At 41.0% G+C, this 14,177-nt stretch overlaps 1 long non-coding RNA gene and 1 pseudogene across 1 annotated transcript; one reads left to right on the top strand and one right to left on the bottom strand.

The window, feature by feature from the left end:
• Nucleotides 1-709: 709 nt before the first annotated feature.
• Nucleotides 710-3,729, bottom strand: LOC140886441 (LYR motif-containing protein At3g19508-like; annotated as a pseudogene).
• Nucleotides 3,730-11,744: 8,015 nt separating this feature from the next.
• Nucleotides 11,745-12,648, top strand: LOC140893362 (uncharacterized). The gene is made up of 3 exons (XR_012153131.1): nt 11,745-11,813; nt 11,917-12,095; nt 12,586-12,648. It is a non-coding gene; the product is annotated as an uncharacterized lncRNA (long non-coding RNA).
• Nucleotides 12,649-14,177: the final 1,529 nt, after the last annotated feature.

Below are 14,177 nucleotides of genomic sequence, written 5' to 3'. Positions count from 1 at the left end.
TGGTTTATTTCGTATTGTTGGTTGCTTTTTAAATTTTGCTGTATGTGACAGGTAGGTCATTATATAAATAGATAGTTCATGCCGAAATTTTTTTAAAAATCCGCATTTTCATTATTAATTAATTTAAAATAAAAGTCAGGATCGTTTTACATTATATATATAACTTAAGTTGCCATCAGCAAAAATTGAAAATGAGGCAAATTCATAAAGTCACGCCTTATTCTTCGGCTATAGCGGGAATACTAAAAAAAATTGAGGCAAAATTCATACTACGGCTTGAAGTGAATAGATTTGAAGACATTTTTACTCCAAAAAATGTCTTTCTTCTTGCGAATATGAAAAAACTTTAAGTGATAGAAATATTTTTTCTCTCTACAGTTTTTCTAGACTCATCAACTGGTGAACTTGTCACCAAGTTTTTTTTTTTTTGGAAATTAGTTGTAGAGACGGAAATATATAGTATAAAGAATGATCTATAAGATTTTATTTCCTTATACTGCTTGTTATTTTCTTAGAATGAAAGTTATAATGATTCTAACTGCTTCTCTCGAAATTTACTCATAATAAATACAATTTCCGATTTTCTATATATCTATTCGATCTCCTGAAATTCTCTCGAAATTTACTCATAATAAATACAATTTCCGATTTTCTATATATCTCTATTCGATCTCCTGAAATTCTCTTGGGAATAGATAACATCTATACGTCTTCAAATTCTAAAATAGATCTATAAATACGTTCAAATTTCATATAACCAAACATATCAACAATTTTAGCACATAGATCATGGAAGCAATCATCAAAGGTTACGAAACAATTGTTAATTTGAAGACAAATTCTCGTGATATCACAATCAACATGATGAAGGTGCATGAAATTTCTCCATTTCCTCCTCTTATGGTTGATCAACTAGCTAGAAAAAGAGCGAAGTATATGCAAAAGGTTTGCTTCCAGTTTTGAAGACATCTTCTCAAGAGAAGGTGTATCTCATTTGAAGCTATTAAAGGAGCTTTGAAATATGCCTTTGGCACCCTCACACCATTTAATCGTATAAGAATGATTGCTCCCCCTTGGACAAAAATATGTTAATATAAATATCTAGAACATAAACATTAACTCACCATATATAATATAGCTCATCCCCTTGATTTTTCTGAACTCTGCCTAATAGCTCTACTTCCAGAATTCCACCAAAGGTGGAAACGGGTTCAGGGAGCTTAAATGTTTGCAATTGATTCTTCTGTTCCATTGATAAAATGAGATAATTGACCATTAGGCATCCCTCAGCAAAAATTACAGCAAATACAGACAGAGTAAAATGTATACTACATAAGGTAACCTATTGAAGAAAGATCCATAGCATGATTGTTTCTAACTACTAAAAGCACTTCACGTCAGGGAAAAATAATTTTAACACATACAAGCAGCATGAGGATCTTCCTTGTGAATTAAAGAGGCTTTCGGGACATCAGTATAAGAAGTCATTCTCCTTCCCTTAGTTGGAGTAAAGACACATTGGAGTTCCACTTGCAGTGGCTCATCTATCACATAAGACCTACAGTATAAGAAATTAAAGAAGCAAAAATGATGTTACACAAAGCAAAGAAAGCAATAAACATTTATGAGTGCAATATTCCAAGAGATACGTTCAGTAAATATTATGCTATGAACTAAATAGTTTGAACCACATAGCTCGTTCATAATTGGCTAAAACACAACAGCACTAATGGAACAGAAGGAAGATAAATAGTTCTGGCTCTGGTGGTAATTAACCACAGGAGAGTGCACGAACAAAACAAATCCATGGTTCATACAAGTACATCTATCCATTAGCAAAACAAACTAAATCTAAACGAGCAGAGTCCAATTTTCCAATTTTTAGTGATAAGGATTCAGTTTGTAGGTTGAACCTGCGTACAACTCAAAATCATTTCTTATGAATGAAATTTGATCTTCAACACTGAAATGATTCTCTCTTTTTTAAATCCAACAATAAATATCCAACACAACAGTCTTGGTGATACGATTGATTGCTACAAGCAATTCATATATGATTGCAGAGCACAAACAACAAACTGATAGAATGCGTAGCGACTTATCTGAAACACCTTTCTTAGATAAAAGAGATAAAGATAAGATGGAGCTAGAAAACCTTGAGAATTATCATATGATTCCTCCAGTAGACTGCTTCTTTGCCCAGAATGATCCGAGATTATTTTTAGCTCACCCTGAATTTGTCTTTTTCCACTCAAGGATGTCTCAGTCTTCATTGAATTCTTCAAGTCATTGATCACATCTTCATGGTTCCCTAGTGAAACACTTGCCTTAGCTCTCCTAAACCAGGCCTAAATAAGAATATACTCTGAGAGAATATTCTTGTAAGGATTTAATGAAATAAAATAAGCTATAAAAAAATCACGATTTGTCCTCAACTGCGAGAGCCAAGTGCAATTGAATGGCAATTTTTCGAAAAAGATTAAATGCAGAAAATACAAATAACTTCTTAATAAAAAAGGCTACACACAAGGTGATTCAAAGCCCATGCTTAATTAAGAACCACCAACTGATTTCTTAAGGGGAAAATAGTACCACTATCATTCCCATATTTATTCTGAATACATTTAGTCACAGTGAGACAGAAGAAGAATAGATAAGGGAACAAGCTTTCACCTTTGCATAAACAGGGGATATTTTAAGCTCCCTAGTTCAATCTCGCAAACTTTCCAAAGAAAATCCCAATTTCTGAAGATAAACCAATAGGAAACTAAGACTAAAAAAATAGTTAGTTAAAGCATGTGTCTCACCGCTCACATTATGAAACTAAAGCTTACATGCAACGAAGAAGCACGATTCAAATAAAGTGTTGCCACAAATTTTTTTTTGTGCTTTGATTACGCTGAACTTTGATTATCGCACAGGACGCACAAATAGCGTCCCTTAGAAGATTTGGTTTGAAAAATCAGATTTGTGTGTTTATTAAATTAAAGTTTAGCGTTGGATGGTCATATGATAGTTCTGATTCTGCAAAGTGATTTTGGTAAAATGTTAGCACTAGAATAACGAACACTAGCTAATTGGCCAATACTGATTTTCAAATTTTTTTATTTTTCCTCCTGTTTTCGAACGCTGTTCAACAAAGTATTTCAATTTTTCTCCATTTTCAAATTTAATAACTTCTAAAAATCATAATTTGTTTCAAACACTGCAAAAAATACCGAGACAATAAAAATCGTATCATATGATTATCATATAAATCAGACAACAAACAAAATTCACAGGAATAAAAACAAACACTTGGTGAGCACAGGGTAGAACGAATTTACTCGGGCTGAGCAGAGCATATCTCTTTGAGCTTATCCGCAGCAGATTCATTCACGGAGTACTGCATAACGTGAAAACCCAAACAAGAGGTGGACGCTTAGGATCAAATCAGGATTGACAAACACAATCTCAATCTAACATTTACAATTACAACTGACCTTGTTGAGAACCCATAGAGCATGTTGTTAGTCCTGTTGAGGAGTTCTTGAAGGAAAGCTTGGTCTTTTGGGTCGACTTCTCTGTAGTTGATGAAGTTCTCGCGAGCATATTTAGCGTAGTAACCCCTCATATGATGAAATGTAGTGCTGCAGAAAACACAGCAAGACACCACAAAACGCAATAAGATCAGAGGAAAAAAGGACTATGATGGGCCTGGGTCATTGTAAAGACCCGTGGACCCAAAAAAACAAATAATCACTTGTTATTTTTTAGAAGATAAAAAATCAGACATAATAACACAGCAGGACGCAAAATAAAGCGGAGAAGAATTGAGATCTAAAAACACAGCAATGGTGGGCTACTTCGTCATATAAATCTAATCTCAAAATTGACATTTTGATATTATCTGTAGTACCCCGTACCCAAAATCAGTAATTAAGGAATTAATCATAATTACTTGGGTAGAGTTCGGAAGCTCCGAAGGTGAGTTCGGAAGCTCCGATCAGGATCGGAAGCTCCGATCGTTATTACGTCAGGCATGACGTGTGGCAAGATCGGAAGCTTCGATCAGGACCGGAAGCTCCGATCACCCCTATCCGGAGTCAACAAGTGATATTTTGACACGTGGCAGATCAGGATCTTCGGAAGCTCCGATGGCAGGATCGGACGTTCCGATCGAGGTTCGGACGTTCCGATCAAAGATCGAAAGTTCCGATCGTTGTCTATAAATAGAAGGCCGAGGCTTCACTTTCATTTGCCAATTCCGAGTTCTCCTTTCCCTTCTAGTCCTTTTGGAGCTGTTCTAGTCTTCTTAGGCTTGGTCCGGAGGTCGGCGAGGCGTTCGGTAGTCGTAGCGGAGTTGTGCCCAAATTCTGGAGGCATCGACATCAAAGGGCTAACGACGGACGAAGGTATAGCTTTTGCTTCCTATAAATATTTAGGAGTATGCAATAGCTTAGTTAAGGCTTTTAGAACACTTTAATGATAGTAGTATCATTTGGCAGTGTAGAGCAGACTATAGGCGTGGACCTAGAGTTGGTAGAGCTTGCACTATTTTTGAGGTACGAAAGTACTGTTCGAGATATCCTGACTGAGTATGCATGTATTATGTGACTGCATGATTTATATGACATGATATTATGCTGCATTCATTTGCATCTTGCTGTATCTCTTTCGAGATGTCTGTTAGTAGGGTTGTACCCTATCCTGTTAGTTGATGGACTTCCATCGATTTGGGTCCGGCGTATCCACGGTTATCTCGGTATGGGAGCCACCTCCTGAAGGGACGGCACAGCGTGCTACATACCAGGGCCCGGTCTGTCTCTGTTATCTGATCCTTGACCTCGAGTCTATAGGAAGTTCACTTTGCATGCATGTATACTCATACTCTCGTACTGAGCGTTTTTATGCTCACGTCTCGTACTCTGTATTTTCTGGACACCCTATTCCATGGGGCAGGTTTGCGATTGGACGAGGAGGGTGGATCCAGGAGAGGCTAGTCAGTGGTTGGCCAGCTGGAGCTTCGCTTAGGTTTTATTACTGTTGTTTTGGGTTTATACAGCTATTCGATTTGGTTGTATATTATTGGATAAGTTACAGTTTCCTTTACTTGGGATTGTATAATGTTTATGGTTTCCGCAGTTTTATTCTGATATCTGATTTATTAAGTTAATTGCATGCCTAAGTTCTGTTTAGTAGGTGATCCGGGTAAGGGTCACTACATTTATGGTATCAGAGCATGCAAAAAAATTCTTGGGATTTAGTCTCATCTTGAGGTATTTTTGTAGATGTCAAATCGTGACGACCGGAGTTCTCATGGCAGTGTTGGTGGGCGTTGGGGGATGCCGACCGGGAGCCTCGTCGAGAACGGCGTCATCGTCATCATGACGACGAGCGTTTCACTGTGCGTCGATTCTTAGCTATGGGTCCTAAGCCCTTAGTTGGAGGTGAGTCTCCGGAGGATGCGGAGAACTGGTTAGACCGCATGGAGACGACTTTTCAGACTTTCCAATGCACCGAGGAGCAGAAGGTGGAGACCTTTGGCTATCTTCTAGATGGGCGTGCGCGCAGGTGGTGGAGGTTTACTTCTGCACCTTTTGTTGCGGCGAGAGGAGTGGCCACCTGGGCCGAGTTCCGCACAGCTTTCCAAAAGCGGTATTTTCCTCCTGCACTCCGTCAGTCAAAGGCAGGCGAGCTACTGAGTCTGCGACAGGGAGCCATGTCTATCGATGAGTATCAGCAGAGGTTCTTTGATCTGCTATCCTATTGCCCCGAGATTGCTGATAGCTCAAAGATGAAGTATAATCTGTTCCTTCAGGGCCTTAACCCTGAGATCCATGACCGTGTGGCGGTTGGCGACGACATGTCCTACGAGGGTTTGGTGAGCCGTTGTCACCAGGCGGAGGACAGCATTCGGCGGAACAAGTCTTTCTCTCAGTCAAGACCTGCTAGTTCTTTGGGTCCCCGTGCCCAAACTTTCAAGAAGTCTGGATCTTCTTCTTCCTCTGGTTCTGGAGGTGTTGTCCGTTTCGGTAAGAAGGACAAGTGTGATCACTGTGGGAAGAACCATCCATCCGACAAGTGCCGTAGAGCTTCTGGAGCTTGTTTCTGTTGTGAAGAGACTGGTCATATCCGGAGGGATTGTCCACTATCTGGGGGAGGTGGTTCTGGTTCTGGTTCAGGATCGGGTTCTCAGGCCACCGTTCAGCAGAGGTTGCAGGGACAGTCGGCTGGGAGTTCTCATTTGAGGCCACGAGCTTCTGGCCAGGTGTTTGCCCTGAGACATGATCAGGCTGTGGAGGAGAATGAGAAAGTCATCGCAGGTACATTTCTGCTTTATGGTATACCTGCTCTTGTACTTATTGACACTGGTGCATCTCATTCCTTCATTTCTGCACGTTTTGTTAAGAGGCATAAGTTACCATGCATTGCACTAGACGTAGTAATGTCTGTTTCTACTCCGACGGGCCAATCTGCTTTGGCTAAGCGTCTAGTGATGGGTTGCCCTTTAGAGTTCGAAGGGAACATTCTGTTAGCGAATCTCATGGTCCTGGCGATGGACGACTTTGATTGCATTCTGGGAATAGATATGTTGACTACCTATCGAGCTTCAGTGGACTGCTATCAGAGATTAGTACGCTTTCATCCGGAGAGGAGTAAGAGCTGGTTTTTCTATGGTGAGGGAGCGCGACCCCCGATGCCTTTGGTATCAGCTTTGAGAGCCTGTCGATCTCTAGAGTCTGGCGGGGAAGGCTACCTTATCTATGCAGTTGATTTGTCCGCTGAGAGTATTGGGATAGAAAGCATTCCTGTTGTGGATAAATTTCCAGATGTGTTTCCTGATGAGATTCCGGGTTTTCCTCCTGCTAGGGAAGTCGAGTTTGGCATAGAGTTGATGCCGGGTACTTCGCCTATTTCTAGAGCACCGTATCGTCTGGCTCCGTCAGAGATGCGTGAATTGAAGAATCAGCTACAGGATCTTTTGGATAAGGGGTACATTCGTCCTAGTGTATCTCCTTGGGGAGCTCCTGTTCTCTTCGTAAAGAAGAAGGATGGGTCGATGCGGCTGTGCATTGACTATCGGCAGCTGAATCGAGTCACTGTGAAGAACAAGTATCCGTTGCCTCGTATTGATGACTTGTTTGACCAGCTGCAGGGCACGTCAGTTTACTCCAAGATTGACTTGAGATCTGGGTATCATCAGTTGAGAGTCCGTGATCAGGACGTAGCCAAGACTGCATTTCGTACTCGCTATGGGCATTACGAGTTCCTAGTGATGCCATTTGGTTTGACTAATGCGCCGGCTATATTCATGGATTTGATGAACCATGTCTTCAGAGAGTACTTGGACAAGTTTGTCGTGGTCTTCATTGACGACATCTTGGTGTATTCACGTAATACGGAAGACCATGTTTCTCACTTGCGGTTGGTACTACAGACTCTTCGAGATGAGCAGTTGTACGCCAAGCTGAGCAAGTGTGAGTTCTGGATGGATAAAGTGGTCTTTTTTGGCCATATCATATCCCGGGAGGGGATTTCTGTTGATCCAAACAAGATTGAAGCAGTACTTAATTGGTCGCGTCCGACGAAAGTTGCTGAGATCCGCAGTTTTCTGGGTCTAGCAGGGTATTATCATCGTTTCATTCTGAACTTCTCTCAGTTAGCTCGACCGTTGACTCAGCTTACCCGCAAGGGTGTGGATTTTGAGTGGTCCTCCGAGTGTGAGGAAAATTTCCGTGAGCTTCGACGGCGGTTGACTTCTGCGCCGGTGTTGGCATTACCGTCAGGATCTGGAGGGTATGTAGTTTACATGGATGCTTCTCTTCAGGGGTTAGGTTGTGTCCTGACTCAGAATGGGCATGTGATCGCATACGCTTCTAGACAGCTGAAGCTTCACGAGGACAACTATCCAGTCCATGATTTGGAGTTAGCAGCCATTGTGTTCGCTTTGAAGATCTGGCGTCATTATCTGTATGGCGAGAAATTTGAGATCTTCACCGACCATAAGAGTCTCAAGTATTTGTTCACTCAGGAAGAATTGAACATGAGGCAGAGACGTTGGATGGACTTGCTTAAGGACTATGATTGCGAGATTAAGTACCATCCGGGGGCTGCTAATCTCACCGCTGATGCTTTGAGTCGCAAGGTGCGACTATCCGCACTTCAGACTTGTTCGATGTCTAGTACGATCAGTGACTGTTGTACTTCAAGTTATACCTTCAAGCATAAGAAAGGTATGCAAAGTATCCAGATGTTTGCGATATTATCTGAGCCAGCCTTGTATTTGCGGATCCGAGATGCTCAGATGTCTGATTCAAAGACCCAGCGTTTAGCTCGTCTAGCTAAAGAGGGTAGCTCGTCTGGATTTCATTATCAGTCAGATGACTTTCTGTGTTTGTCTGGTAAGCTTGTGATTCCGCAGGATGAAGAGTTGCGAGAGGAGATTTTGTCTCAGGCACATCGCACTAAGTTGAGTATTCATCCTGGGAGCAACAAGATGTACAAGGATCTACGTACTCGTTTCTGGTGGAAGGGAATGAAACGCAGTGTTTATCAATTTGTTTCGAGATGTTTGGTGTGCCAACAGGTCAAAGCAGAGCACCAACGACCTGGGGGATTGCTTCACAGTTTGCCTATTCCTGAGTGGAAATGGGAGTTTATCACAATGGACTTTGTGACCCATTTGCCGGTATCCCCGAGGAACTGTGATGCTATCTGGGTTGTGGTGGACCGACTCACCAAGTCAGCGCATTTCATTTCCTATAGCCGAGAGTACTCTGTGGATCGCATGGCACAGATGTACATTCAGGAGATCGTCCGACTTCATGGAGTGCCTGTGAGCATTGTCAGTGATCGGGACCCCAGGTTTACTTCTAGATTCTGGGGGAGTGTTCAGCGTGCGATGGGTACTACTCTCAGTTTGAGTACAACCTATCATCCGGAGACTGATGGTCAGTTAGAACGCACTATCCGTACGTTAGAGGATATGCTTAGAGCGTGCGTCATGGATTTTGGTTCAGCCTGGCAGGATCATTTGCCGTTGATCGAGTTCGCTTACAACAACAGCTATCATACTAGTATTGGGATGGCACCTTTTGAGGCGTTGTATGGGCGACGTTGTCGTACTCCACTCTTCTGGGAAGAAGTAGGGGATAGACAGGCTGAGGGACCGGAGTTTATCCAACAGGCGATAGATATTGTTGATCAAATCAAGAAACGGATTAAGACTGCACAGGATCGTCAGGCCAGCTATGCTAATATCAAGCGTAGGCCTTTGCAGTTCGAGGTCGGGGAGAAAGTGTTTCTGAGAGTGTCACCTTTCCGCAAGATTCTCAGATTTGGCCTTAAGGGCAAGTTGTCTCCCAGATTTATCGGTCCGTTTGAGATCTTGTAGAGCATTGGCGATTTAGCTTATCGACTAGCTTTGCCACCGCATCTATCCAGTATTCACGACGTGTTCCACGTATCTCTGTTGCGACGGTATGTGGCGGATGAATCTCATATTCTGCAGCGGTCTGAGGTTCAGGTAGACAAGGATTTGACTTATGTTGAGAAACCTCTTCGTATCCTGGATTATAAGGATAAGGTTTTACGGAACAAAGTCATTCATTTGGTTTTAGTTCAGTGGCAGCGCCGAAGCACTGAGGAAGCTACTTGGGAGCTCGAGGACAGGATGCGTAAAGACCATCCTGAGTTGTTTTGATTTCATTCTTTAAGTTGTATTCAGTTGCAAACTCTGTAAACGTTTGATTCGAATAAAGAATGTTTCTGTAACCTTGTATTGCATTCAGTACTTAAGATCTATTTTCAAGGACGAAATATCTTAAGTGGGGGAGAATGTAGTACCCCGTACCCAAAATCAGTAATTAAGGAATTAATCATAATTACTTGGGTAGAGTTCGGAAGCTCCGATCAGGATCGGAAGCTCCGATCGTTATTACGTCAGGCATGACGTGTGGCAAGATCGGAAGCTCCGATCAGGACCGGAAGCTCCGATCACCCCTATCCGGAGTCAACAAGTGATATTTTGACACGTGGCAGATCAGGATCTTCGGAAGCTCCGATGGCAGGATCGGACGTTCCGATCGAGGTTCGGACGTTCCGATCAAGGATCGAAAGTTCCGATTGTTGTCTATAAATAGAAGGCCGAGGCTTCACTTTCATTTGCCAATTCCGAGTTCTCCTTTCCCTTCTAGTCCTTTTGGAGCTGTTCTAGTCTTCTTAGGCTTGGTCCGGAGGTCAGCGAGGCGTTCGGTAGTCGTAGCGGAGTTGTGCCCAAGTTCTGGAGGCATCGACATCAAAGGGCTAACGACGGACGAAGGTATAGCTTTTGCTTCCTATAAATATTTAGGAGTATGCAATAGCTTAGTTAAGGCTTTTAGAACACTTTAATGATAGTAGTATCATTTGGCAGTGTAGAGCAGACTATAGGCGTGGACCTAGAGTTGGTAGAGCTTGCACTATTTTTGAGGTACGAAAGTACTGTTCGAGATATCCTGACTGAGTATGCATGTATTATGTGACTGCATGATTTATATGCCATGATATTATGCTGCATTCATTTGCATCTTGCTGTATCTCTTTTGAGATGTCTGTTAGTAGGGTTGTACCCTATCCTGTTAGTGGATGGACTTCCATCGATTTGGGTCCGGCGTATCCACGGTTATCTCGGTATGGGAGCCACCTCCTGAAGCGACGGCACAGCGTGCTACATACCAGGGCCGGGTCTGTCTCTGTTATCTGATCCTTGACCTCGAGTCTATTGGGAGTTCACTTTGCATGCATGTATACTCATACTCTCGTACTGAGCATTTTTATGCTCATGTCTCGTACTCTGTATTTTCTGGACACCCTATTCCATGGGGCAGGTTTGCGATTGGACGAGGAGGGTGGATCCAGGAGAGGCTAGTCAGTGGTTGGCCAGCTGGAGCTTCGCTTAGGTTTTATTACTGTTGTTTTGGGTTTATACAGCTATTCGATTTGGTTGTATATTATTGGATAAATTACAGATTCCTTTACTTGGGATTGTATAATGTTTATGGTTTCCGCAGTTTTATTCTGATATCTGATTTATTAAGTTAATTGCATGCCTAAGTTCTGTTTAGTAGGTGATTCGGGTAAGGGCCACTACATTATCACGCATGATCAAACCACTTCACATCTAATCCAAAAACATCGCCTGCTACATCATCAAGTTGTTGTATGACAATATTAGACAGTTTTTCTTCAAGATCGACATCTAGTTTATGTGAAATCCCGAAACTTAGTCGGCAAGATTACGCTAATATGGAAAGATCTCTTCTTACCTTTTTCCAAGATCTGATGACCGAGATTTTGGACACAAATCTTGTATTGGCAGCAACCGAATCAAAGTTTATGGAAACATAATTTTCTCTCCCTCAAGACTCGGGATTTAGAGCCGATATTGAGCCTTCTATTTAAGTGCAAGAACAGACTCTCTTCAGCACTTTTTCTCTCGGCTATACACCTCCTGAAACCTCCCACAGTCTCTCAAAAATTTTACCCGCGGCTGAAAGTTCTCGAGCCATAGTGCCTGAACAGTTTCACATCGAGACTGCTCGAAGTCGAACGCCGTAGTCGCTGGAAATTCGAACGTCATAGCTGCTGAATTTTCAAGGTTCTACCGCTGCCGAAGTTGATACACATCTGGAACAACTCGAGTCGGTAAGGTGATTCTCTGCTCTGCCTAGTTTCAAAAATGGTGACTCAATATTTCTACTGATTCTCTCCTTGATTTCGATGGTTAAGGTTATAATATAAGGGAACGGCTCAAGTTTTGTCAGATCAAAGGAGGCCAATCTCGATTCAAGGTGAGTCACCAAACTCTCCAAAAGTTTCGAGACACTTATGGCATTTTGGTGCAAAGTTTTGGGCCAAATATTTTTACTCCACTCACGTGGGTTTTTGTTATAGGAATTGATAAGATAGTCTGCTTCATTTTCGTGAAAGAAAGGTCCAAGAAATCGGCCAAGTCTTTGAAGAAGCAGATTGAAATTTCGAAGATTCAATTTGTTGAATTTCCGAGAATTTCTTCTAAAAATTTCGGTCAAGCTTCGTCGTTTGTAGTATTTGATCTCGCACGAACGTATACTGTAAGTGGGCTTATGTTTTAAAATAATATGTATGCTTTAAAATTTCGATCGTTTATGTTAATCGTTGGAAGTTGTTATTTAATATTGTTCGTGATGGTGTTTCTTTCGAAATATGTTTTGACACTGTTAGGACTCAAATTATGAGTGGAAATGGAATTTCCGAACCATGTTATGTTATGGCCCTGATACGGTGGGTATAATAACCGTTCTATGACCTCACCCCTTAGAGGGATTACATATAGGGGACTGATCAGTTAGCCATGAATAATGAGATGAATTTCAGTGTCTTGTCAAAAATTATGTTATATCATGTCAAATATGTTATGATGTTGTTTATGCCATGTTATGTTAAGACATGATATGAATGTTTATGATTTGAATTATGCCATGAGTTTTGAAATAAATATATATGTATATTTTGGTATGAACGATCGGCCCCCACTTGCTGAGTGTTTCCCAAAACACTCACCCCTTACTTTTCCCCTTCCAGATGATGAAGAGGACGATTTAGAGGATCGTGAACAAGACATGTCTTGGGGATGGTGATAGAGGAATATTAAGACTAAATTTCGTTATTTTTATTATTGGGATTTTTGCATTAATATTTTGTTATTAAGTTTTTAGACGCTTCCGCATTGGTTTTGTTATTTTGGATTTATCGAGTTGTAAGACAATGTTTTGAAGTTTATTTATGATAATAGACTGGTTTGGTTTATACTGTACTATGAGGCTGGTTGTTTTATAATTTGTATGAATTTGAAACAACGCCGGTGGCACGTCTCGGTCTCGGGGCGTGACATTTTAGTGGTATCAGAGCCGCCAGGTTCATAATCCGGATGGGATTCCGTACCAAAAAAATTTGACGTTGTCAAATTTTGACCCAAGCCTAGCGTATCCTGACCCGAAACGATCCTCTGAGTCAAACTTATACATAGTATGAACAATGACGCTTTTAGCCCAAATTCGGCCGTTTGAGCCCTAAAATTCGCGTTTTTGCTATTTCTGGAAATGTTTGTTCTACCTATAAGTTTTTGTGGGAAACTCGAAATTCGATTCCGTCGATTGTCCCATACTCCTTATGATCAGTAGTTCAATCCTTGAGAAAAATCTCAAAAATTTCTATTTTTGGAAAATTCGCCTAAAAACCTTGTTCTATATCAATTCTGCTTGAATTTTCATCAATTTGAAGTTTTAACTTGAACTCATTCCTCTTTAATTTAGGAAGATGGCTCGCACCAAAGTTACGACTCGCAAAAACGTAGTTCGAAGCAAGGATCAAGTGATCGAGTAATTGAGGACTTCATTATATGTGGAGCAATACGAGAAAGAGGAGATGATGGAAGACATGAAAAAGCTAAAGGCGAACAAAAGTGAGATAGAGGAGCATCGAGACCACCTCGAAGCCGACGTCGAAAGTGTAATATCTGAAAAATCCATAAATCTATTCATGATTTATTACAATAAATTTTAATTATTTTAAGTTATTTCATTTGATTATTTATAATTTAAACGTTATTATTAATTAAATATTATGTGTTATGTAAATGATTTAAAAATTTATGTTTCATGTATTAAAATATGTATTTAGTTGTTGTATTAAATGATTTTATTAAAATTGATTCTGGACTGAGAATACAAGTCTAGTCTACGAACGATATCGTAGAAAATAATTCTACGAGTGTTTTGAGTATAATATTGCTATGATTTTATTTTAACCATCGGGAGAAGAAAATTTTATTAGTCGAGTTTGATGTGTTTTGGACAAACTACATTTGATGTAGTCTTCCTAACCACCACCTCTCACTTTATGATTCCTACCCCATCTCAATTATAATTCTTGTCTTTGTTTCCCCCCCTCAATCAATCACACGGTTCTCTTCCCTTTTACATTTCTTCCTTCTTCTTTTAGTTTCTCCTACAATTCTTAATTTCCTTTCATTTCCATGCTTCTTCCTCCTCCCTCGGTCATGTATATCCAAGGTGAGTTTAGCTTCCAAATTCCGGTTGTACTAAGGTTAGTCCGTTGTCAAGGTTCAGAATCTTCTCAATCTCCAACTCTCCAACTCGCCATCCTATGAGCAG

Source organism: Henckelia pumila, chromosome 1 (assembly GCF_033568475.1).
Source record: "Henckelia pumila isolate YLH828 chromosome 1, ASM3356847v2, whole genome shotgun sequence".
In the NCBI taxonomy this organism is placed as follows: domain Eukaryota; kingdom Viridiplantae; phylum Streptophyta; class Magnoliopsida; order Lamiales; family Gesneriaceae; genus Henckelia; species Henckelia pumila.
The sequence above is the reverse complement of the archived record's forward strand: the minus strand, read 5'-3'. Positions and strand labels throughout refer to the sequence as shown.